Source organism: Pelodiscus sinensis, chromosome 1 (genome assembly GCF_052426305.1).
Source record: "Pelodiscus sinensis isolate ZL-2025 chromosome 1, ASM5242630v1, whole genome shotgun sequence".
Lineage (NCBI taxonomy): Eukaryota > Metazoa > Chordata > Testudines > Trionychidae > Pelodiscus > Pelodiscus sinensis.
Genome location: NC_143052.1, coordinates 82,610,830 through 82,635,261, shown reverse-complemented (window position 1 = coordinate 82,635,261; position 24,432 = coordinate 82,610,830). Strand labels below are relative to the sequence as shown.

The 24,432-nt window shown below is 43.9% G+C and overlaps 1 protein-coding gene across 3 annotated transcripts in view; it reads left to right on the top strand.

Moving 5' to 3' along the window:
* The window catches only part of TMCC3 (transmembrane and coiled-coil domain family 3), a 232,097-nt gene that overhangs the window by 29,744 nt on the left and 177,921 nt on the right, over positions 1 to 24,432 (top strand). Inside the window, exon 1 of one of the 3 annotated variants that reach the window (XM_006118309.5) lies at positions 13,272 to 16,119. The exons of the other annotated variants lie outside the window; for them this stretch is intronic. The gene's annotated coding sequence lies outside the window, so the exon portion shown is untranslated. Of the gene's footprint in view, positions 1 to 13,271; positions 16,120 to 24,432 lie in introns of those variants that run through there. 3 annotated transcript variants of the gene reach the window in all.

The window sequence follows — 24,432 nt, the reverse complement described above, 5'->3', positions numbered from 1 at the left end:
GGTCGGGCCCTCTTATGTTCACTGTGGCGTCTGGAGCTATGGGAAGCAGGGTGATGCAGCAGTCTGCACTGCTCCACCTCTGTCTCCTCAGGTCAGTCCAGTCGCTCCACTTCACTGTGGTGGCGGGAAGTGAAGCACTCCAGCTTGCTGCACACCTGCAGGCATCATATGGGGTTGGGAGACAGGCCCGGCTTTAGGGCAAGTGAGCAAGGCGGTTGCCTTGGGCCCCGTGTCTTCAGGGCCCTGCGCTGCCTGGCGCCCGCCCACCTAGTTGCTTGCTTGTGGCTCTGGCTGGGAGTTGCCCGGCCACCTGGTGCAGCCAGCCACAACATGCCGCCTTTGGCCCCACAAACTCTTTGGCTGGACCTGCTGGGAGATGTGTGTCGGGGGATGTGTGGAGACCCTTCCCCTCCCCAGAGCTGCTGCTAGAGGGGGAGTGTCCACTGGCCCATTGAGGACTGGCTCTGGCCCCAATGTAAATTGAATTTGAGACCCCTGATTTATAGAAAGAGCACAGTAAATATTATTAGAACTTCGGCAGTACCTTGAGGTCCCTGTTGTGACCTGGGTGTCATTGTGTTTAGCGCTGTACAGATAGATACACAGGAAGTCACTTTTCCTGTCCTGAAGAGCTCTTAGTCAAGTGGATGGATGTAATCTGACAAATATAATAGTGGTTTCCGCACACCCTCTCCTACAGCCCAGTCCCTTACCCTGAGCTTCCTTCTGCCTCCATTCCAATCTCTGTCCCAGACCCCACACTTCTTTCATAGAAAAGTACAGCCCTTAACCACTTACTAAAATCTTGGAATGGCCCTCCTATCCGAATATATTGCTCATTCTGTTTTAACTGCAGCAGAGTTTGTGCTGCTCCCAGCTTTGCCTTTGGAACAGGGAGTTTGTTTATAAACAGAAGGAGGCAGGGTGATTAAGATAACAAAAGGCTTGCCATTCAAGTAATTGAAGGATTGTTAGATCATCATGAAAACATTGCTGGGTACTCCATTTAAAAGATGGGGGGGGGGGGGATCTGCATTTGAATCATTGCTGTTAAACTACTCATAAAAGTTCTTGAAAAAGAGGTAAACAATGAAGTGGCCAAATTTGCAGATGATACAAAATTACTCAAAATAGTTAAGTCCAAAGAGACTGCAAAGAGTTACAAAAAGGGATTTCACGAAACTGGGTGATTGGGCAATACAAGGACAGATGGAATTCAGTGTTGATAAATGCACAGTAATGCACATGGGAAAATATCCCAACTATACATACAAAAATAATTGGGTCCAAAATAGCAATTATCACTCAAGAAAGAGATCTTGTAATCATTGTGGATAGTTTCCTGAAAACATCTGCTCAATGTGCAATAGCAATCTAAAAAGCTAACTGAAAATTGGGAATGATTAGAAAAGGAATAATTAATAAGACACAGTATAATATTGCCTCTATATAAAGTCATGCTATGACTACATCATGAATATTGCATGCATATCTGGTCACCCTAGCTAAAAAAAAAATATTTGATTTGGAAAAGGTACAGAAAGGGCAACAGAAATTATTAGGGGTGAGTAACAGCTTCCAAGACTGGGACTTTTCAGTTTGGAAAATAAATGACTAAAGGACAGGGGGATATGATTTTCTAGGCCTCTAACATGAATGGTGTGAAAAATAGAATAAGGAAATGTTATTTATAACACAAGAAGTTCACCTCTTTGCCAGGGGATGGTGGAAAGGTCCAAACTATAACAGGGTTCAGTAAGAACAATGTAAGTTCAAGGAGGATAGGTCCATCAATGACTACTAGCCAGCATGGGCAGGGGTGGTGTCTCTGTTTGCCAGAAGCTGGAATGGGCTTCTTCAGTTCATTCCCTCTGAAGTACCTGGCATTGGCCACTGTTGGAAGACAGGTTACTGGGTTAGATGGACCATTGGTCTGACCCAGCCTGGCCATTCTAATGTTCTTGTATAGAGGCCAAATGTATCTTCCTCCTGCTGTAGCCCACTAGACCCCATTCCCCTTCCAGAGCTGAGACAGAGTCCAGGAGTCTTGACAGTCTCTCTCTCTCTCTCTTTCTCTGCAGAGTTACTAACAAAGTAAGAATAAATATTTAAACTGTAAGGTTAGCCAGTGTCCTTTAAGTGACTTGCCACAGGGTGTCAGAAAATGTTAGTATTAGAGCTGGGTCTAATATTTATTTAATTTTCTTGTATGTAGGAATTAGATACAGTGCTCCTGTTGGCTAATTGCTAAGTTATCTCCCACCACCACTCCAAAGAAACCTTGAGTTTTCCAGTGCCTTAGTAGTCCCTGGAAAGAGGTGATGGGTGTGGGTGTGGGGAGAGAAGATGGGGTGAGACCCTCCATTTTGCTGCTTGGTTTGTATTGAGTATGCTCAGTAACACTGCTGAAGCCATTGACTTCAGCCTGTCCCTTCCATGCTCTCCCTCTGCCAGCAGGCATACAGATATCATGCTCCCCCCCCACCAAAATTTGAAATGGCGCCCCTGTCCACATGGTTCAAGTAACATCGTCATCTTGGGATTTGACTGATAAAACCACACGATTAAAATGACATGTGGGAGAAAACACCTACGTAAGTGACTTGAACTCAACTTACTGCTGTGTGTGTGTCAATTAAATTTGAACTGAAAGGAATATGAAAATGAAACATACAAATCTCTAAAAGAGAGAGACATATTATTCAATCAAAAAAGGAAAAAAAAATCTCCAGAGCTTAAATGTGCACACAGCTTCATTTCAATTGTGGTTCAGGCATACTGTTTAAAATGATTCTGTTAAGCTCTTTAGCTTCTGTGGCACTGATAACAGTTTCTGTCTTTTTTAGAGTTTTGAAAAAGTTGTCTGACCTCCAATTTAGCTGCTCACAAAACTTCTACTGTTCACTTTATTCCCTGAAGATATCACTTAGTGTCCAGGCTCAGAGGTCTAAATATTGATCTGCCTTGGTGGTTGTTCAGTAGCATAGATCTCAGCTTAACAATTTTAGAGCTGTCATTTTTAAAGTTGTGCTTCCTGCTAAGTATGCATTAAAAAGGCTTGTCATGATGTGACACTCACTGAAAAATCCCACCTTAGCAGCACTTTTATGCTATAGTGCTTTTCATCTTCAAAGCGATTTTCCAGCATTAACTAATTAATCCTCATAACATGGCTGTAAAGCACTATATTTTACAGACAGGGAAGCAGAGCAAGTGTGATTAAGTGATATGACTAAAGCTACAGAGATAATCAGTGTCAGTACCAGTAGTTCTTGAAGTTTAGTTTCTTGTTGTGACAACAGACCACACTCTTCTGTGGCCCTGATTTAGGAAAACAAGTAAGCATGTGCTTTCCTCCTTAGGAATGTCTTCCTGACAACAATGCATCCTTGGAATAGTTATTCTATGTGGAACAGCTGTCAAGCTACTCTGCAAGGACAAATGTAACTTTTTTCAGAGATTCACAGAATTTAAGGCCAGAAGGGACTATTAGATCATTTATTCTGACCTATATATCACTAGCTTTGTCTCTTTTGAAAGGGCCCAATTCTACAATGTGCTGAGCTCAAGTCAGAATGAGCACTCTCAACTAACAAGAGCAACAAGTATACATTTAGGAGAACCTGTCTTTCTTTTTGCTTTTAAACTCCTGGATCTAAGAAAGATGGTGTTGATCTTCAAGTGGTTTGGAAAAGTTCTGATATTCACTGAATGGTGGAAACTGGAAAACTGGATTCAATTTAATATTGAATTAAATATGTAATTTTATCTCTGTTAAATCAATTTTATTATGAGTCTATTGTTTCATATAACCAAAGCTGAGACTAGAGTGATTTATTTAAATGCACTTTTCTGAATCATTTACTCTGGAACAAACGTTTTCTGATCAATGGTTGTTAAATCTTGAATGGTATGTAGTAGCCAGAGATTAAGTAAAAATGAAATATTTGATTCTTGCAAGACAAATGAATGGATTTAGCACAGATGGACTACAGCTTTATTTTCTGATCAAGTTTACAGTTTCTGAATGTTGAGTCCTCAGGTACCTGTGAAACCATGAGACTAGGACCATCTAAATGGCATATCATACACAAATTTATATCCTCATTATTTTTAATCACAATTTGGGGCCTTCTGAGGACTTCAGGTTGCAGAGTCTGTCTCAGCTGGCCCTGTTTCTGAGTTTTGCTTTGAAAGGGTTACCTATCAAGGAAGAAATGTGAAGACATACCAGGAAGATTACCGTAATACTAAACTCAGTTGCCTGCAGGAGCAAATTTTCAGAAGTTCTGAGTGTAAATAAATACTTTTTTCTTCCTCCTTCCTAACGCATAATTTGGTAGAACCCTGAAAATCCAGATATCCGTTTTGTATCTGTATCCACAGATATGGATGTGCATATCTGTGACTCATTTTTGTGGATATGGATGCAGATAAAAATTTTATATCTAGAGTTCTTCAAATTTGTGGATATCCACTTGATATCTGTGAGTATCCACACGTGCGGATCTTTTTTGCAGATGCAGATACCAATTTTATATCCACGCATGCTCTATAAAAACATTCATGATATTCTCCATTTTATTCCTTCTGCTTTTCATGACATTTTTTTCATGCATCTCCAAAGAGAAAGCAAAAAGAGATTTAGAGATGATCTCCTGCACTACATCATCTGCAAGAAGCATGCACCAGTCTGCAACTTTCTGGATGATTTCTGTAAGTGCATCCATAAAGGGGCTTAGTACCAAGTCTTGATATAATGTGACTCTAGGGGTACATTTAAATTACACCTCTCTGTCGGCAGAGAGATGTAAATTAGGGTATGTCTACACATGCACCCTAGTTCGAACTAGGGATGCAAATATAGGCATTCGAAATAGTCAATGAAGCGGGAATTTAAATATCCCACGCTTCATTAGCATGATCTCGCCGGCACATTACTTTTATCAACAGCTGTTTTGAAAGTGTGCTGTGACGCGTTAGTTCGAACCAAATCCCTTGATTTGAACTAACATTATTCCTCATTCGAACTAATGCGTCCTGGCGCGCACTTTCACTTTTGAAACAGCTGTTGAGTGGAGTAACATGCCGGCAAGATCATGCTAATGAAGTGCGGGATATTTAAATCCCCGCTTCATTGACTATTTCGAATGCCTACATTTGCATCCCAAGTTCGAACTAGGGTGCAAGTGTAGACATACCCTTAGACACATCAAAAGTGCAAATGAAGCCAGGATTTAAATATCTCGCACTTCATTTGCATAATGGTGGCTGAAATGGGACTTTTCGGGGGGGAAAAAAAGGCAGTTTAGATGGTACATTTTCCACAGAATTGCCCCGTTTCTGTACTCCTCAAAAAATGAGGAGTACAGGATCTTTCAAAACAGAGCATTTCTGTGGAAAATGCCCCGTCTAAACGGCTGGTTTTTTTCGAAAAGCCCTGTTTTGAAAAAAGCGGTGGCCGCCATTATGCGAATGAAGCACGGGATATTTAAATCCAATCTTCATTTTCACTTTCGATGTGTCTAACTTACATCCCTCTGACAACAGAGGGGTGTAGTTTAGACACACCCTAGGACAGTGGTTCTTGAAGGACTGTGAGCTCAGTTCCCGCCCCCTGCAGCAGGGAGCCTGTGCTGGTGCTCCAGTGCCCCTCCCTTCGCCGGGATTGGAGCACCAGCATTGGCTTCCCATTGCGGGGGAGGGGGAGCCTTGCAGGACGGATCCAGCTTGTGGGGGAGGAAAGCAACTCCACATGCTGCTGCTCCCCCTCCCCTCCTGCTAGGTGAATGGCAGTGCAGGAAACTGCTTACCTGGAGACAGTGGGAGGTGGTGCGTGGGAGTGGTGGGAGGCACGGAGACAGGTAAGCACCCCCCCATCCTTCTTATGCTCAGACTCTGCACCCCCATCCCCATCATGCAGCCCCTTCTTCCAAGACCCTGCTCCCCACCCTACTTCTGCACCCTACCTCCCACCCGGACCCCAGTCCTCCCAGACCCTTCTGCACCCATTTTGTCATAAGAACATAAGAACAGCCATACTGGGTCAAACCAAAGGTGCATCTAGCCCAGTATCCTGTCTGCTGACACTGACCAATACCGGATGTTGCAGAGGGAGGTAACACAACATGTAATCCTCATGTTTTTTCTCCCCTTTCACCCACCTCCAGAGAAATAGAGGCTAGGGACACCATTCCTACCCATCCTGGCTATCAGCCATTGATGGACCTAACCTCCATGAATCTATCTAGCTCTTTTTTGAACCCTGTTAAAGTCATAGTCTTCATCTCTAGCAAGGAGTTCCACAGATTGACTGTGCTGCGTGAAGAAAAACTTCCTTTTGTTTGTTTTAAACCTGCTGCCTATTAATTTCATTTGGTGACCCCTAGTTCTTACACTGTGGGAATAAGTAAATAACTTTTCCTTATTCACTTTTTCCACACCAGTCTTGATTTTATAGACCACTATTATAACCCCATTAGTATCCTCTTTTCTAAGGTGAAAAGTCCAAGTCTTTTTAATCTGTCTTCATATGGTGCCCGTTCCAAATCCTTAATCGCCTTTGTTGCCCTTCTCTGACCTTCTCCAATGCCAATATATCTTTTTTGAGATGAGACGACCACATATGTACCAGTATTCAAGATGTGAACATACCATGGTTTTATATAGAGGCAATAAGATATTCTCTATCTTATTCTGTATCCCTTTTTTAAATGTTTCCTAACATTCTGTTTGCTCTTTTGACTGCTACTGCACATTGAGTGGACGTTTTCAGAGAAATATCCACAATGACTCCAAAATCTCTCTTTTGAGTAGTTGTAGCTAAATTAGTCCTCATCATATTGTTTGTATAGTTGGGATTCTTTTTTCTAATGTGCATTACTTAACATTTATCAACATTGAATTTCATTTGCCATTTTGTTTCCCAGTCACTTAGTTTGGTGAGATCTTCACAGTCTGCTTTACTCTTAACTATCTTGTGCAGCTTGGTATCATCTTCAAATTTTGCCATCTCACTGTTTACCCTTTTCTCTAGATCATTTATAAATAAGTTGAATATCATCATGGTTGGTTGGCTGGTGATCCACAGAAAGATCTGCAATAAGCATGGTGAGCCATGGGCCAAAACGTTTGAGAACCACTGTTCTGTTTCTCCACAGGATTTCTGCCTGTGGGAACAGCACCTTTGAACATGCCCTAGATAACTCTGATATAGTCTTCAGCTGTTGGTTTCATTCTCAACCACCCCCTGATAATTTCTTTTAGAATGTGTTCATAAGCTCTTTCAAGATCAATGAATACCACGAGCAATATTTTCTACTTTTCTCTCTACTGTTTCACAAGCAACCCTAATGCAAAGAAAGTATCCATTGTTGACTTGCCTGGTATGAATCCAAACTGGTTGTCACTGACCTTTACTTCTCTTCATAATCGCTTATCTGCAATTTTCTCCCAGATCTCCACTGTGAGCCGCTTTAATACTGTAACAAATACATGGCTACTAGGCTGTGATGGCTATCACTATGCTGCACTGTATGGCGGAAGCACCTGCTGTTGTATATAAAGGAGAATCTCCGTTAATTCCCTGCAGAATAGGGCTTAATGTGACCACAGTTTGGGCCTTCTGAGTCTGTTGACTAGAAGGCAGTGGTAGGTATTCACACTAATTGATTTGTTACTGCATGGAAGAAAAAACAAAAATGGATCAGTTTACTACAGTACAAACTGTATTTTGCATATATCTTATAAACGTCAATCATATCTCAACGAGGGACAAAGAAGAAACTTTCATACACAAGGCTTCAGAAAACCGAGGGAATTAATCAATGTATTAATTAGCGTTGGGGATACATGTGACACCAACGTTTGGAAAATAAGTGCGGTTCTGTGTTTGATTAGAATCTATTTATCATGTTTAGCATATGAGCTGTTGTCCAATCCACTTTGTTAGAACCTGACAAGAAAAAGACACCTAAGAACTAGTGATAGGTCCAGCTGCTTCTCACTGCAACTGTTTCTCTTCAGTCAAAGAAGGGAAAACTGACAGCATGATCTTCATGCAAATATATTTGAAGAGGTTAGTGCCTTTGTTATTATGCTGAGTGTCTGGCTCTTAGACAATTAAAATGCTAGATTTGGTATTGGCTTTACCGTACTCTGAACCAAGTATAAAAGTCTCAGAGGGGTAGCCATGTTTGTTTGTAACTTTACAAAAATGAGTAGCCCTGTGGCATGTTAGCCCTGATCTACACTAGGACTTAATTTTGAAGTAACCCCCCAAGGTCGAATTCATAAGCAGAGCATTGACACTACCAAGCCTGTTGTTTCGAAATATTAGGCCGCTTAATTCGAAATTTGTACTCTTGCTTTTCATCAGGAATAATGCTAATTCCAAAATAGTTATTTTAAAATAATGATAGTGTGGACATTCCAGTACCACTATTTTGAAATAACTATTCCCCAGAGTAATTCAAACTCATTACTCCCCAGTGTTTCCTGGGGCTCTAAGTCCGAGGTAGTGCATCCACATTAACAGAGCCTGCCTGGAACTAATTTCAAGGCTTCCCTGTAGTGTGGACACGCTAATTTGAAGTTGTTAAATCAGGAATTAAGTCAAATTCAGTACAGGCAGTCCCCGGGTTACGTACAAGATAGGGACTGTAGGTTTGTTCTTAAGCTGAATCTGTATGTAAGTCGGAACTGGCGTCCAGATTCAGCCGCTGCTGAAACTGACCGCCAGTTCTGACTTACATACAGATTCAACTTAAGAACCCCAGGCTTCCCCAAGTCAGCTGCTGCTGAAACTGATGAGCGCTGATTCCAGGAAGCCTGGGGCAGAGCAACTCTGCCTCGGGCTTCCTGTAGTCAGCGCTGGTCAGTTTCAGCAGCAGCTGACTTCGGGACGCCTGGGGCAGAGCAGCTGGGGTGCTGCTGGGTTGCTCCAGTAGCACCCCTCGGCACTACTGGACCAACCCAGCAGCACCCCAGCTGCTCTGCCCCAGGCGTCCTGATTCAGCCACTGCTGAAACTGACCAGCAGCGGCTGAATCAGGACCTGGGGCAGAGCAGCTGGGGTGCTGCCGGGTTGGTTCAGTAGTGCCCAGAGCGGGTGCTGCAGGACCAATCCGCAGCGCCCCAGCTGCTCTGCTCCAGGGTCCAAAACAAAAGCCTGGTCTGCTGGGGGGGGGGCACACTATCCACGCCCCCCCCCCCCCCAGCAGACCAGGGACACGGGAAGCAGAGCAGCAGCGGCAGCGGGGTGCCGCGCCTCTGAGGCGTTGCTCTGTCAAAGTCTCAGAGGCGCGGGACCCCTCCCCCCCGCGGCTGCGGCTTCAGTCCCGGTGCCTGTGGTCTGCTGCTCTGGCAAAGCCTCAGAAGCGTGGGAACCCGCCCGCTGCTGCCGCTTGAGTCCCCGTGCCTGTGGTCTGCTGGGGACCGTCCCCAGCAGACCACAGGCACCGGGTCCCAAGCGGCAGCAGCAGCGGTTCCCGCGCTTCTGAGGCTTTGCTCTGGCAAAGCCTCAGAAGCGCAGGAACCCGCCCGGTGCCCCTGGTCTGCTGGAGACGGTCTCCAGCAGACCAGGGGCACCGGAGCAGCTTACGAACGGGGCTTTCTCGCCCTGGAGCTCACAGGTAGCAATCCGCTACCTCGACCTCCGGGGCGAGAAAGCCCCGTTCGTAAGTGCGGATCCGACATAAGTCGGATCCGCGTAAGTCGGGGACTGCCTGTAATTTCAAAATAGTTTCCTAGTGTAGACATGGACTTAGAGTCTTCAAAAATATATATAGAATCGTGAGCTTTCATGAATAAAACCTGTCTCAACTCATCTGATGAAGTGGATTTACCAATGAAAGCTAATTATTCTATATATTTTTGTTAATCTCTAAAGTGCCACAGACCACTCATTGTGAAAAAGTAAAGTTCAATATTAAATCCTCAAAATTTTGCAAAGAATTAGAGATTAAAACTCCAGGATGGAATACTTTTCTGCTTATTTAAAAAACAATGAGTAGTCCTGTGGCACGTTAGAGACTAGCAAAATATATATATTTATACCGTTCTTGTTCTGATCTGGTACTGCTCTCCCAATTAGTTTTGGGGGCAAAGTCAAACATAAACACACAAAACCAAAGGAAGGATCTACAAAGAGGGGTTATAGTTGTTTAGAATTCATTATATCCCTGAGAAGAACTGAATGTCCATAACCCTATTTTCACCTGTGGGTTTTATCAGGTAGCTTCAAAAAAATACCAGACACACTTGATCTCAGATGGGTGGGGGACACTGGCTGGGAGGGGAGTGGGGCTGGCCGGGAGGATGTGTGTTTGGGGGATGAAACCGGCTGGTGGGAAGCAGGGCTGGTGAGGGCAGGGGGTCGGGGGCAGGGGAGCTGGCCGGAGGAGATCGGGGGGAGGAGGAGGAGGAGAGAACTGGCCGACGGGAAGCGGGGCTGGCCGGGAGAGAGTCAGGGGGAGCAGGGCTGGCCGGGGGGAGAGCGGGGGAGAGAATCTGCTGGTGGGAAGCGAGACTGACCCAGGTGCACACAGATCCCAGGGCGCTACCTGTCCCATGCACGGTCCTGGTGAAGTATGAGTGAATCCAGCCCAGGGGATTCCATCCTGCCCCAGCCCCTCCTCCCCCCACCCCCGGTTGCGTAGTTGCATACTGCTTGGCTGGTGTAGATACTCACGCAGCGTGAACGTGTCTACCAGCCAGGCAGTATACAACTACGTACTGATACTCCTAATAATAATAAAACATACCTAATTAGAAAATACTCGACATTTTATATGTCCGGTATTTTCTTAATTTTTTTTCTGGACAGAATCCTCAAATACCGGACTGTCTGGTTCAAAACGACACCTGGCAACCCTAGGTGAAAATGTTACACAGCTCTGCCTCTGTGCTGGTCCAGAGGATACGAGATAGTACAGCTCTGCTCTTAAGCTATAACTGCTGTTTTTTATGTCTTTAGCTCTGGAGATTCCCGGGTTCAGTCCCCAGTGTATGAGCCAAGATGGCAAATCATTGTTCTGTGCACATGCAGACTTTCTCCAATGAGTGGCTCTCTGATTTTCCAATCAATAGATGTTACTCTGGGTCACAAGCAGTGTGACTTAGTCTGTCTCAGTGGGAGTTATATCAGTTTAGTGCAGAGTCTGGGTGAAAGCAAACAGGAACAGTTGTATAAATTCTCTCTCTGTTGGCTGGACCAATTCCTTTGATCTTCAGATCTCCTTTTGGACACCTATGTAGACAGCAACCTTCTCTCTATGCTGAGACTAACAAGATGGTTTATTAGATGATGAGCTTTCGTGGGCCAGGAAGTGGGTCTGGCCCACGAAAGCTCATCATCTAATAAACCATCTTGTTAATCTTTAAAGTGCTACATTGTCCTGCATTTTGCTTCAACTACCCCAGACTAACACGGCTACATTTCTATCACTATTCTCTATGCTGAGAGGAATGGTCAGTCCAACTAGTTTCAGATGTGCTACCATCCACTCTGTCTTGAGCAACAGCTTGAGCTGTTGCAGATTACGGTTAAGATAATTTGTTCCTTGAACTTCTTCTCCCCCCTCAAAAATCCACCATGGATATTAGCTTAAATACAGCTACTGTGGTGAACTCTAGCATAGACACTTGGCTAACTGTTTTAAAATCCATGGCCGCAAGAGACTCTTGAAAGACTTCTAGGCTGCAAGTCAGTTTTTTTTATTACAAGGAAAAAAGAAGAAACATTATATAAAAAACAAACAAACAAACAAAAAACAGGACAAAGGGTGGGGCTCAAGAAAACAAAAGAGAACACAAAAATGAAAGAAGTGAGCGGTGGATAAAGGGGGACCAAAGAGCCAGTCCAGCAAAGATTGAGATAATATAGCTGTTCTGAAAAATTCTGAATGAATCTTGATCAGTAAAGGCAGGTTGCAAAGTTTGCTTACTCCTATTCAAATTACATAGTTCCTCAGCTGGTGCAAACTGAAGGAGCTCAACTGAATGCAAATTAGCATTCCACTGGCTGAGGATTTATGTTTACACAGCAAGGAAATGATAAAGTCTGCAATGTGCCTTAAATTGTACATGTTTAACATCACCGCAAGGGAACTATGCTGATCTGATCCTTGGCAAAGTAATACTGTTGACTTTGTCACATGGTCCTTGTGAATTCAGCAATACTGGCTTGGCAGCCTCCACCAGAAATTGCTTCTCTCTGCTTGACACATTTTATATGGCTGACATTTCCTTTTCATCCCAACAAAGCATTGTATAAAATATTAACTGTTTTTGTTATGGAATGGATTTAAGCTGAAACGGATGTTTGTCTGTAAAGCAAATGAAATGTCCCCTGTTCCCTTTGATAAGAACAGTCTTTCATCAAAAAATCTCTCCTTTGGAGATTTTTCTCATCCTGATCCATGAGGCTTTATGGGTGTAATTGAAACACACAAACCACTCCTCACAAAATGAGATAGCTAGAAGATTATGTAAGTAAAATTTCAGTTTGGTTTCTGATAAGTGAATTTCAGTGAAGATTCATCTGAATTATTAACTTTCTAAACCTAGATTTTATAGACATTTGTTGGTGTTTTAACAAACTTATGGCCTCTGAGGATTTCATAGTTATCACTATCCTGCATATGTTGGCAACTCAGTAATGGGGTAGAAACAAAATTTCCCTGCTGCACAGGGCCCTGTTACTTGAGTTAAAGGAAGAAACTTTGCTAGCAGGATAGAATCTATTACATAGATGATTATCTCTGCTTCTGCCAAGAAGACGACAATGGTATCTCTCTTCCCCCCCCCCCCCCCATACACACACTGCACTATATAATAACGAGAATGGTTTTACCCCTGAACTATTTGATAAGAAGTAGGGACATGCTTGTGAAAAACTGTATTTGAAATAATATGGGTACTTTTAATGTAAGCAGCTACTTTGGGACATCTTGGAGGGTTTGGTTTTGTTTTAAATTTTGAAGTCATTTGAATGTTGCTAGCATTTTGAGCATGTCATATTTTATTGTTATCTGGATTTCTTGTATAGGAATTTGACTCCATTTTATTAAGAGTGAGTAGATCAATTTTAATCATTTAGGTTCACTTTATTGCTAAATGTTAAAGAGATAAACAAGAAGTCCTGTGGCACCTTATAGACTAACAGATTTATTGGAGCATAAGCTTTTGTGGGCAAAGACCAACTTCGTCAGATGCATGTAGTGGAAATTCCAGAGGCAGGTATAAATATACAGGCATAAGAAAAGAGTTCCAATCAAGAGTAAGGGTAGAGATAATGAGGTCAATTCAGTCAGGGAGGATGAGGCCCACCTCTAGCAGCTGATGTGGAGGTGTGAACACCAAGAGAGGAGAAACTGCTTTTGTAATTAGCTAGCCATTCACAAAGCCGTTATCTCTAGCCTTACTCTTGATTGGAACTCTTTTCTTATGCCTGCATATTTATATCTGTCTCTGGAATTTCCACGACATGCATCTGATGAAGTGGGTCTTTGCCCACGAAAGCTTATGCTCCAATAAATCTGTTAGTCTATAAGGTGCCACAGGACTTCTCGTTCTTGCAGATTGACTAACACAGCTACCCCTCTGATACTTATATCTTTGCCTTGCATAGTGACAAAGGTAGTTAACCTTTTCAAAGAAGATAGAACTTGGCATATTTTTAATGGTAGAGTTCATAGTATGAGCAGAAAGAAAATACTTTGAAAAGGAGAGCATCTGTCTGGACTATGGCTGATGACAGAACTCCAGAGACTATGCATAGTATGTTAGATTAAAAATTGATCCTAGTGATAGGGTGATTCCTATGTTTTCGAGGTTGCTACTGATCAAGTGTTCTCCTGTAGTATTTTACATACAGAATCCTTTGGGTTCATTTCTTCATTCCACAAGCCTAGACTGAACTTTCTTTAACAGCTTAATGATGATTCTAGGAGAGAAATGCTGGCTTATCCGTTTTCAAATCCTCTGCTTATGTTTCTGGCCAGGTTTAAAGATACTGAGTACCCACTGGTTCAGCTGGCTTCAACAGGCTCTACGGATTCTCAGCATCTCAGAAATCAAGCCATGCACCCTTCCCTGCACCTGCTCCCAGAGAAGTGTTCACCACTGTAGTTTTGCCCATTCCATTTATTTCTATTTTAGAAGCACTCAGTCCCTAAACCGGATGACAAGACTCAAAACCATGTAGCTTTCTTGTTAGCAAGTGTTTCCTTGATCTGTCAGAGCATTGTAATTTCTGACACCTAAACTGTGATCTGCTTCCAGCCTAATTGTACCATCAATATACACCCACGGCTTATTTTTTCAAATGCATTTGAAGTCTTTGCAATTTCTTAAGAGAAAGATGAAACTTCCATTTTAAAGTAGGCACTGTTTTTAGCATTTTTTCTTTAGTCTAAAACCATGCACACTCATTTTCTGCCTCTCTCATCTGCACTTGCAAAAAGGGACTAAGCACATGTTGCAGGGAATATAGAGAGTGTATGTGAAAAGGCAATGAGATGATGAAGTTTCCTTATTTTGTTTCAGAGAGTTCTGTTTTGACATGAAATTTTAATAATATTATTTTAGTTGTATTTGAAAAAATGAATTCAGTTGAAACTAGTTTGGTTCCATGTTCCAGAGGTAATTATTATGACTGCTGTAATCTTTGGGAGGAGGGGGCAGTGTAACTTAAGTACAGTATTCAATTAACATTACACAGACCTTGGTGCTTGCATAGACCTTCTTCTAGGATCTGTGCCTGACTTGAATGGTGGTCTGTGTGGCTGAAAGAGTCAGCCCATGGACAGTCAGTTGCAGGTTTAGGGCGTAAGAGACAGGGTGTAATACAAAGCTTTGTGCTCCAGGTGTCTCTGAGCAGGACTCTGAACACTGTGCTGTTACATTGTCCCCTTTCATAGAGGCCTGCCATGCTCAGTAGGGGTGCGTTAGGCTATGATGCTTACTTTTTTTGACCTTGTGCAGCAAACAATTGGCACAGAATTGAGCATAAGTCTGCTTTCGCCACCCCCTGGGGAGAGACCATAGTGGAAGGTGGGTTGACTGAGAGAGAAGGTCAAGAAACCGCGATTTGTCTGCAAGGTCTACAAATTCTAGACCGTGCTAGTCTATTGTCATATCCAGAAGAGATTCAATGTACAAAAGTAGTAATCCAAGTTTATAACGTCAGCTGGTACATCTGGTTTGTGTGTGTATCTTATATTGCTAGCTCTTTGGGATTTTTGTCTTGTACAGAACCACAAATCCATTCCCTCCAAACCCCACTGCAATCTGTAGAAAGTTGTTCCTTTATTGCAAAGGGGTTTGGATCAGATCTTTAGTGCACTAATGGCACAAGACAAATAAACAGCAACACTGTTAACCTGTCGGGAGGTTTGAAAGGCTGGGAAAAGGTCTACCAATTGATCAGTGGATGAGGAGTTGGCTTCCAGGAAAATCCATGGAGCACTAGATTGAGGGCAACGGCTAGTACCTTAAAATAGGAAAAGGAGAGATTTCAGAACAACGTTGGCAGGTAGAATATATGTTACTTTGCTACAAGACCTCCTACAAGGAAAGTCCTCTCCTGCCTAAGAGTGTGAGGTTTGATTCGACAGCCCAACTTGCTTCCTGTGGGATGGGGAAATGTTACAGTGATACCATGCTTGCTTGGAGTCTTTCCATTACCTTCAGTGGGCTTTGGCTCTGGCCTTTAAACTTTAAAATCCACTGTTTTGCCTGTACCGTAGTTTACAAACATTCCTGTATCTCAGACGTGGTCCGTAACAACCACCTGACTGCCAGAGCAAGAGGTGGATAATAGAAAGAAGGTGAAAGGTTGGGAAATTGTCCATAAGAGGATTTGGCTCTGCAAAGGGAATTATAGAAGGAAGTGTTGGCAGATCTCTGGTAGACACATGAAAATGTCAAAAAAATCCATGGAAAGGCCCATACTTAAAATACTGTACTTTGTTATTGGCCTGATTAGACTCAGCCCTTCACGCCCTATCATTAATGCATTACAGGCTCTTCAAAAAGGGAAGGAAGGGCTGTCATAGCACAGAAAGGTGGGGAAAGAAGCTGGCAGTTGATCTGAGCATCCACTGGTGCAAAGACAAATGTGAGTAACTACACAGTTCACCGTGTAATATTGGGGAACTCTCTCTGCTAGTTGCCAGGCTCAGCAGCAGAAACACTGAATTAGTTACTGACCTACAGACACATTATGCACCGGTAATTCATCTGATCGCGTGTGCTGACTGGCACGTAGGAGACTGTGTAGAGTTTAACCTGATAGTAAACCTTTGACATGCTGTTGCTTCTAAAAAAAACTGACACCATTTTGTTTTATTGATTGGACATGATTTTTTGGTTTGTGCTCAGGTCTAAGTTATTCACAACCGAATTCAACTTGAGCTCTGTTGCCATCAGACCCTTCTATTTGTCACTTTGGTTTCTGATGGGTAAGAGTGAGGAACAACATGAGACAGGATGTGCAGTTGCTATGAGATACCTGAAGGCCTCAGGTGCATGGAGAAACGCAAAGGCCAAGTGCCTCCAGTGCCTGTCGAGAAGTGTGGTTCACTAGCTGAGAGCAAACCTTGAAGTGTGATTTTTCTACTGTGGAAATGCACGTTTGATTTGTGTCTTAAAGGAACCAGGGAACTCTAAGGTGCTAAATTCTTCAGCGTCAGACCATCTTCAGCTTTGGGTGCAATATTTGTTTTGCGAGCTTCCTGAAATAGCTGGGGCCTGGACTAAAATCACTCTGACATGCAAGAGAAACACCAGCTGTTTGGGGGAGGGGGTGGAAACCTGCTGTGAATAATCTAGAAAAGGGATTTTCCACCAGTCAATAAGTAATTCCCTTGGGTTGCTGTGAGTAGCATTAGTCTAAAATAAGGCTGCCTCAGACACCTCCCTCAGCACATGCTGCAACCCCCCTCCTCAGTCAAAAAAAAAAAGTGTGGATGATTTCAGCAGGCACTGACAGAGAAGATAATAAGCATTTAATGAGCACTTCCCATTTTCAAAAGGCATTCACTGAGAAAACACAAGCACAACCAATCCTTACCTGGATTGTGTGTGAAATATGCAAGGATAGTGCTGCTCCCCTCATTTTCAGGTGATGAAATCAGGGACACTGGAACAGTTTATTTCCTGAGAGTGCTAAGAACCATTGTAACGAGCTATAAAACCCATATGATAGCAAGCAAGTCAAGCTGGGGGCGGGGCAGCACCATTCATTCCAGCACCTATGGATGGAACTGAGTTAGGGAGATGAAGGGACTTGGTGAAATTAGCAGTGACAGAGACAAGAGTAAAATGTACGCATCCCTGACCTCCCAGCTGAGCACACTGCTCCTAAGAGTCCCGTGTTTCTTTAGAAATTGCCTTGGGAGTTAAATACATTTTTAAAATAAAGTTTCCTGATTTTTATTGTGCTATGTCCTTATGCACCAGAGGAGGCCATTGTCACCAGCAATTGCTAATCTCCTCCCCCTGTATTTGTTTAATAACAGTTTGGGCTGGAATCTCTGACAGGCTTTGCCCATTCTCTAAATTAGGTTAATTTACCAAGTCCCATTTTAGGCTAAGGTTTGGTTTAGATTCTCAGGTGGAGAAGCAGATTCTGGTGTCACTGTAATACCGTATACTCACTGTTATAAAGTGTTTCGAGAGCCTCAGACAGAGACATTAGGCAGAAATGGAAGGAAGTGTCTATGTTCAGATCCAGATTAGATTTAGGCTGTGTTCAAAGCCTAGCCAGGGCTAGAGTTGGGATTTTATGGCGCAGAATCTTCAATAATTGTGTGATTGTTGATCTGAAAGCTCAACAATATAAATCTACCAAGATCTCTCTAGTTTGGGAATGTTTTCTTTTATCTTAATCATTGAAATTATGTGAGTGTTTCACCATTGAGTTCTGCATCTGAACCAAATCTGGAAACCAGCAGCATTAGATCAAATCTACACTTACAAATATAGGGCTGGGATCAGATCTGGGGATTTCCCAGCCTGCTTTTGGAATTCAAAGAAAGGCACAAATGGCAACTTCACAGCTGAAGCAACCTCTAAGGCTCCAGCAATGCAGAGTGATGTTTTTTTTCTTCACCTGGCAAGGAAACTTACGGACATTTTCAATTTTTGCTTCATTTAGAAAACAAAAACCTCACCTAGAGTATTTCTGTTGGAAAAGATGCAAACTCTGCTAAGTCACCAAATAAATCAGGGTATGTCTAGACTACCTGCCTCTGCCGGCAGAGGCATATAAATTAGACTACCCAACATAGTCAATGAAGCGGGGATTTAAATATCCTCCGCTTCATTAAAATAAAAATGGCCGCCGGGCTGTGCCGGCTCAGCTGATCGCCGGCACAATGCAGCAGTCAAGATGCGGCTCGGTTGGCAAGGAAAGCCTTTGCCGACTGATCCTGTAAACCTCGTTTCATGAGGCATAAGGGATCAGTCAGCAAAGGCTTCCACTGTTGACCAATCTGCGCCTTGACTGCCGTGTTGTGCCAACGATCAGCTGAGCCAGCACAGCGCGGTGGCCATTTTTATGTAATGAAGTGGGGGATATTTAACTCCCCCCTTCATTGACTATGTCGGGTAGTCTAATTTACATGCCTTTGCAGGCAGAGGGATGTAGTCTAGACATACCCTCAGAGCCCACCAAGTGTTTGTTTAGGATCTGTATAAGTTTTAGTGTGATCAGGAATACCCCTAAATAAATGATGTGGGTATTATTGGAGGTTATTTGCTGAGCTACAGGGCAATTGCACTTGCAGAGAAATTAAGTTTATTTATTCTGCACTAAAGGTGCTCAGTGGTTAGCCTAACACTGCCAGGGCCCTTTATTGCTTCTGTTACTGTTGTCATTGCATGAACTAATTTCTCAAGAACTTGGCCTCACGATTCTTGTAGGCGCCTGTTTTGTGGCAGGGTGTGAAAGGCAGCATTCCAGGTGGTAATACAGTGCCCAGCTGTTTGCTTCTGGTTGACGGTCCGCCTGCTGTGGTGGATTTGGGCTGTTTCCGTCGACGGAGCCATGTAGATTTGTTTGTTTGGCAAAGGGAAATGAAGCCGCGATTTAAATAATCGCGGCTTCATTTACATGTAAATGGCTGCCCCGCTCTGCCGATCAGCTGTTTGTCGGCAGATCAGGGCAGTCTGGATGCTCCCCTGTCGACATGAAAGCCCTTTATCAACCTCCCCGGTAAACCTCATCCTACGAGGCATAACGGGGAGGTCGATAAAGGGCTTTCAGGTCGGTGCGGGAGCATCCAGACTAGCACGCTGAGCTGACAAACAGCTGATCAGCTGTTTGTTGGCTCAGCACAGCAGCCATTTAAATGTAAATGAAGTCGCGATTATTTAAATCGCAGCTTCATTTCCCTCTGCTGATCAGCCTAATCTACATGGCTCCATCGACAGAGCCATGTAGTTTAGACACACCCCTATAGTATGAAGATCAAGGATTCAGGAATGAGAGAGGATGAATTTGTCAGGTAGCATTGCTAGGTATCTGATTTTTGGCTGGAACACCTGATCAAAACTGCTGACCAGGCCGTTAAAAGTCCTGTTGGTGGCACAGGGGGCTAAGGCAGGCTCCTTGCACAGCACTGCATGGCTCCCAGAAACAGCCAGCATGTCCCTGCAGCCCAGGAGGCTCCGCTTGCGGCTCCTTCTCAGAGCATTGGCTCTGCAGCTCCCATTGACTGGGAATGGTGGTCACTGGGAGCTGCAGGGATGGCACCTGTGGGTGAGGGCAGTGCGCAAAGCCCCCAGGGGGTCACAGGGACATATTGGCAGCTTCTGGGAGCCACCTGACGTGAGTGCTGCCTGGAGCCTGCACCACCTCCCATGCTCTGAACCACTTAGCCCCAGCCTGGAGCCTGCTCCTGCACCCCCAAATCCCTCATCCTCACACCAGAGCCATCACTCCCCCATGCACCCAACTGCCTTCCCTAGCTTGGATCTCCCTTCTGCGCCCTGAACTCCTCATTTATGTTCCCACCCTGGAGCCCACACCCCCAATCAGAAACCTCACCCCTTCCTGTACCCCAATCCCATCTCGGAGCATCCTCCACCACTCTGAATCCCTAAGCCCCATCTCTCAGCCCAGAGTTCCCTCCTGTGTCCCAAATCTTCCATCCCTGGCCCCACCCAAAGCCTGCGCTCCCTGACAGAGCCCTCACCCCTCCGCACACCCTAGCCCCTGCCCAGCATGGTGAAAATGAGCGAGTGAGTAAGAGTGGGTGAGAGCAAATGGTGGAGGGAGGGGGTGGAATGAGTGGGGTCTTGGCTTCAGAGAAGTGCCAGGGCAATGACAGGCCTTGGCACAGGGGTGGGGCAAGAGTCTTTGGCTTTCTCCAATCATAAAGTGAGCGACCCTCCAGAGAGAGGGAGGTGGGCAGGGTAGAAGGACTTTTAACATTCTTATGGGCAGGCCCACCAATAGCAGGGGCAAAGAGGGCAACTGCCTCAGGGCCCAGCGATTCTAAAGGGCCTGGTATTCCTGGCTGCTGCTGCCATCACTACTGAGTCCATGGCAGTGGCTGGTACCACGGGTCCTTTAAATCACTGCTGGAGCCCCAGACAGTGTGCTCCGGGTGGCGGTGAGGGCTGGCGGGGAGAGGCTAGCTCTCAGCCCTGCCCCTTCCACCCAAAGACCTGCCCCCTCCAGGAGCAGCAATTCTGTCAGCTCCTCTGCTTGTGGGTCCAGGCCCCTGCTTACAATTTCACAGAACTCTGATGTACATAACATAAGTGTATGGATGGTTGGTCTGTGGTTCAGGTTTAGGAGTGAGAGTCAGGAGACCAGTGTTCTACCCCAAACTTTGCCACAATCTACCTGTGTGATTTTGGGCAAGTTGCGTAATCTGTCTTTGTCTCATGATCAGGAAACTGGGGGAATAAGACAACCCCCTCCCAAAGTGCTGTGAAGGTAAATTCTTGAAGGCTGTAAAGCACTTTGTGCTGTTCAGAGGAAAAGTGCTACAGAAATGACAAATATTTATTTACTATCTTAATAAAACATGTTTTTCATAAATGCTTTCTGGTTAAAGCTACGCTTTTGTTAGAATCCAGTTTAATATAGAGCACCTTTTTAGGACGCCCTTTACAATATTTGTTCTGTTGCTCCCTTGTTGTTTCTAAGGGCATTTTCAGAAAGGGTGACGCTGACCATATAGGGAAAGCTCTGAGATTGACTAGCCAAAATGCACAGAATAAACTGGAAAAAAAAGAGACAAGATCTTGTTTGCAGCTAGCATTTTTCAGCTCCAGTAATCGAAGGTGTCACTTGTAATTGTAGTAAGTACAACATATTTTTAGACAGAAGTATGATTTTTTTCATATTCATGGTGTTTCTATATTTGTCCAGAGACTCTCTAACCAGTTGCTGAACTAGGTTGAAGCACTTTTAGTTTTTCTTTAGAGTTTCTTGATTTACAGAGTACATTTAACAAAGGGGAGGAGAACAAATCTCTTATTTGTTCCTTTAGCATGTGTGTTGAGTCTGTTCTGTCTCGGGTGCATCTACACTAAGGATGTTAAAGACTAATTGACTATCTGATAAGCATTTGCTTATTGGACAGTAATGTTGACTAGTCAATCCCCCCTTCCCCTTGCTGCCTCTAAGAAAGTGGCAGCCCAGTTGAGGCTCTTGTACATTTCAAAGGTGGAATGCAGAAGTGCCTATTGACTAATTGATGGAAATCCTGTCGACTAGTCAATTAACCACATTTTAACATCCTTAGTCTACACTGCACTATTATTTCAAGATAACTAACATTATTTCAAAATAACAATGTGAGCATTAACACAGCCAATCCATTATTTCAAAATAATAATGGACGGCTTATTCAGAAATCTCATTCTACGAGGAATGACGCCTATTCTGAAATAGCTATTTCAAAATAAGGCATGTGTACATGCTCCACTGCTGCTATTTTGAAATAGCCCCTTACCAGGGCCATTCTAAGTTATTCCTCCCCAGTGTCTCCTGGGGCTCTAAATCGAGATAGCACATCTACATTAGGGAGCCTGCCTCGGACTAATTTTGAAGCTTCCCTGTAGTGTTGACGTGCTATTTTGAAATAAGCTATTTCGGAGTTAACTATTCTGGATTCAGGTTGAATGCTGTCATTTATGATGTTCCATTGTGTATCTTGTGAAAGTAGTTGACATACTTTAGATGTGTTTGCAAGTGGAGGGATTAGTTTTACAGGACATACTACATTACAGGAGATATTACATTAGTAGCCCACAGAGCAAAAAACAGAGGTAAAGCTATAGAAGTTCAGATGTGAAGCAGCCTTAGCTGTGAAGATGAATTAAGTTATTGGAAGATGAAAAGTGTGATTTAAATGCTAAGTCTTTTTATTTGAACTCAAGGTTCGTGTGGCTAGATACTACATGGGGAGAGACCCCTTCTTATAGGGGGCTAGCAGCTCACCCTATGGGTTTAATGGCAGGTGAGGGAGGATACATAGCATCTGTGGGGCTCAAGCTGTGGGTTAGAATTTTTCAAGAGTGGCATCTGATTTATTGGGAGTTCCGTTTTTTTGGGCGCCCACCTGTTGTGTCTCAAATTGGGCACCGAAAATCAGAAGCCAGTTTGGAAAATTTGGGCTTAGCTGTGCTGCTCTCGGCATACATGTTGGCACTGAATTAATGATGATGTTGCTTGTGTGTGTTTATTTTAGACCCTTAACATTTGTTTTAATGTCACTTGGCTGGTTTCATTTCCTTTTTTTCCACAGTAATCTGACGTCACTTTAAAAAACCTTGTGCCTCTCCCTCAGCAGACGATTAAGCAATGTCTGCACTTACTAAAAATCTTTTCAAACAAGCACTTAGAATGACACTTTGCAGAAAAAGTTGGAGCCTCATGTGGTTGGAATATATATTGGGGATCCCTATTTGCTCCACTGAATGCAGAACCCAGAGCACTAACCAAGCACCCCTGGAAATTAAGAAAAAGTGAAATGACTCATTTCTGAGAAAATTGGCACATGTCTTTTTTAATAGAATGTTGCTGTGCCAATGTGATATGCTTGCAATTGTGGTAGAATGAAATTAATGGTTGCCATGTACAGCCCAGTGAGCTCTACAGATCACAGTGCAACATCACCGTGAACAGATAGGGGAGAGAGGGTGGGAGAGAACAGAGCAGTTTTTAGAATGTAAGGTAAAGTGCTCAGGTGTTAGCTATGTTCATCTTGTAACTAACATGTTACTTGTGTGTTTAAACTAACAACGGTTTTGCTTGGTAACTTTCCATTCTCTCTGGGGTGGAGGAAGGGATGAACTGTGGAGGTCAAGGAAATACATGTGATCATACCAGCGGCGTAGCCATGGGTGGGCCTAAGTGGGCTGTTTATATCCAGGCCCAGCCCACCCAGCGCTCCAGCTGGGAAGTGCCTGCTCTGCCTTGGCAATTGGGGCCAGGGAGCAGGGGCTGGAGCTGGAGCTGGCCCTTCTGGCTACGCCACTGGATCATGCACATCACTTTATGTCTCTAACAGTAATAGACTGCAAGGCATATAGCTGACTGAGTCTCTTGGGGACAGCAAAAAAGTAGAGCTATGAGATGGGTCTGAAACAAGGTAGTATCTGTAGAGAAGGCATGAAACCTGTTTAAACAAGTTCTGCAAGCCCTAAAATTCAGGTTATGAACTAATTCAATTCCTTCTTTGTGCAAAGAGAGAACTATCGTGTCTTGGAGAACACTTTAAGCCCTGGGATCTGTTGCTGTGCTTCCAGAAAGCTAAGCTTTAAAACTAACAGCAACAAGATATTTTTCCTGAGGACGTGTAGTTTTTTCTCACGTTCTCCTCAAAAGGCACCTAAAACCTTACTCAAGCTAAAAAAACAAGGTTGTCTGGCTTCTCATTTCATTTTTCTGAATTATTGTATCCTCCTATTACAAACTGCTACACCTCATGCTAGTTGTACCAGATTTCTCAGCAGTAATGTGTCTGCAGAAAAGGGGTGATTATTTGAAAGAGAATGCTGTGAGGACTGGTCTACGCACAAAGTTTGCACCAGGTGAACTAAAGGCAGTTTCTATAGCAATTGAATTACAGTGATGCAGCAGGACTTACAGCCACTGTGGGCCCCAAGCAAGGTGTGTTTGGTGGGGAGGGGCTGGCTCGGTGAGGCCACAGGTGGAAGGGGTGGGGCGGAAGGTGGTTAGCCCTTAGTGCTGCCAAGACTGTAGGGCACACACCCTCCCAGCGCTGTGTGGAGCAGCATTCTGGTGCCACTTCAAAGGGTTCCAGGGCTCTGGCTGCCGCTGGTCCGGGCAAAGGGGGGACAATTACCCTGTTCCCTCCCACCCATTGGTGCTTTGTATGTGGACATTTGCAAGTGTAACTGCCACCTGATAGATTTGAACCTGGGACCTCTGGAGCTTAGTGTAGGA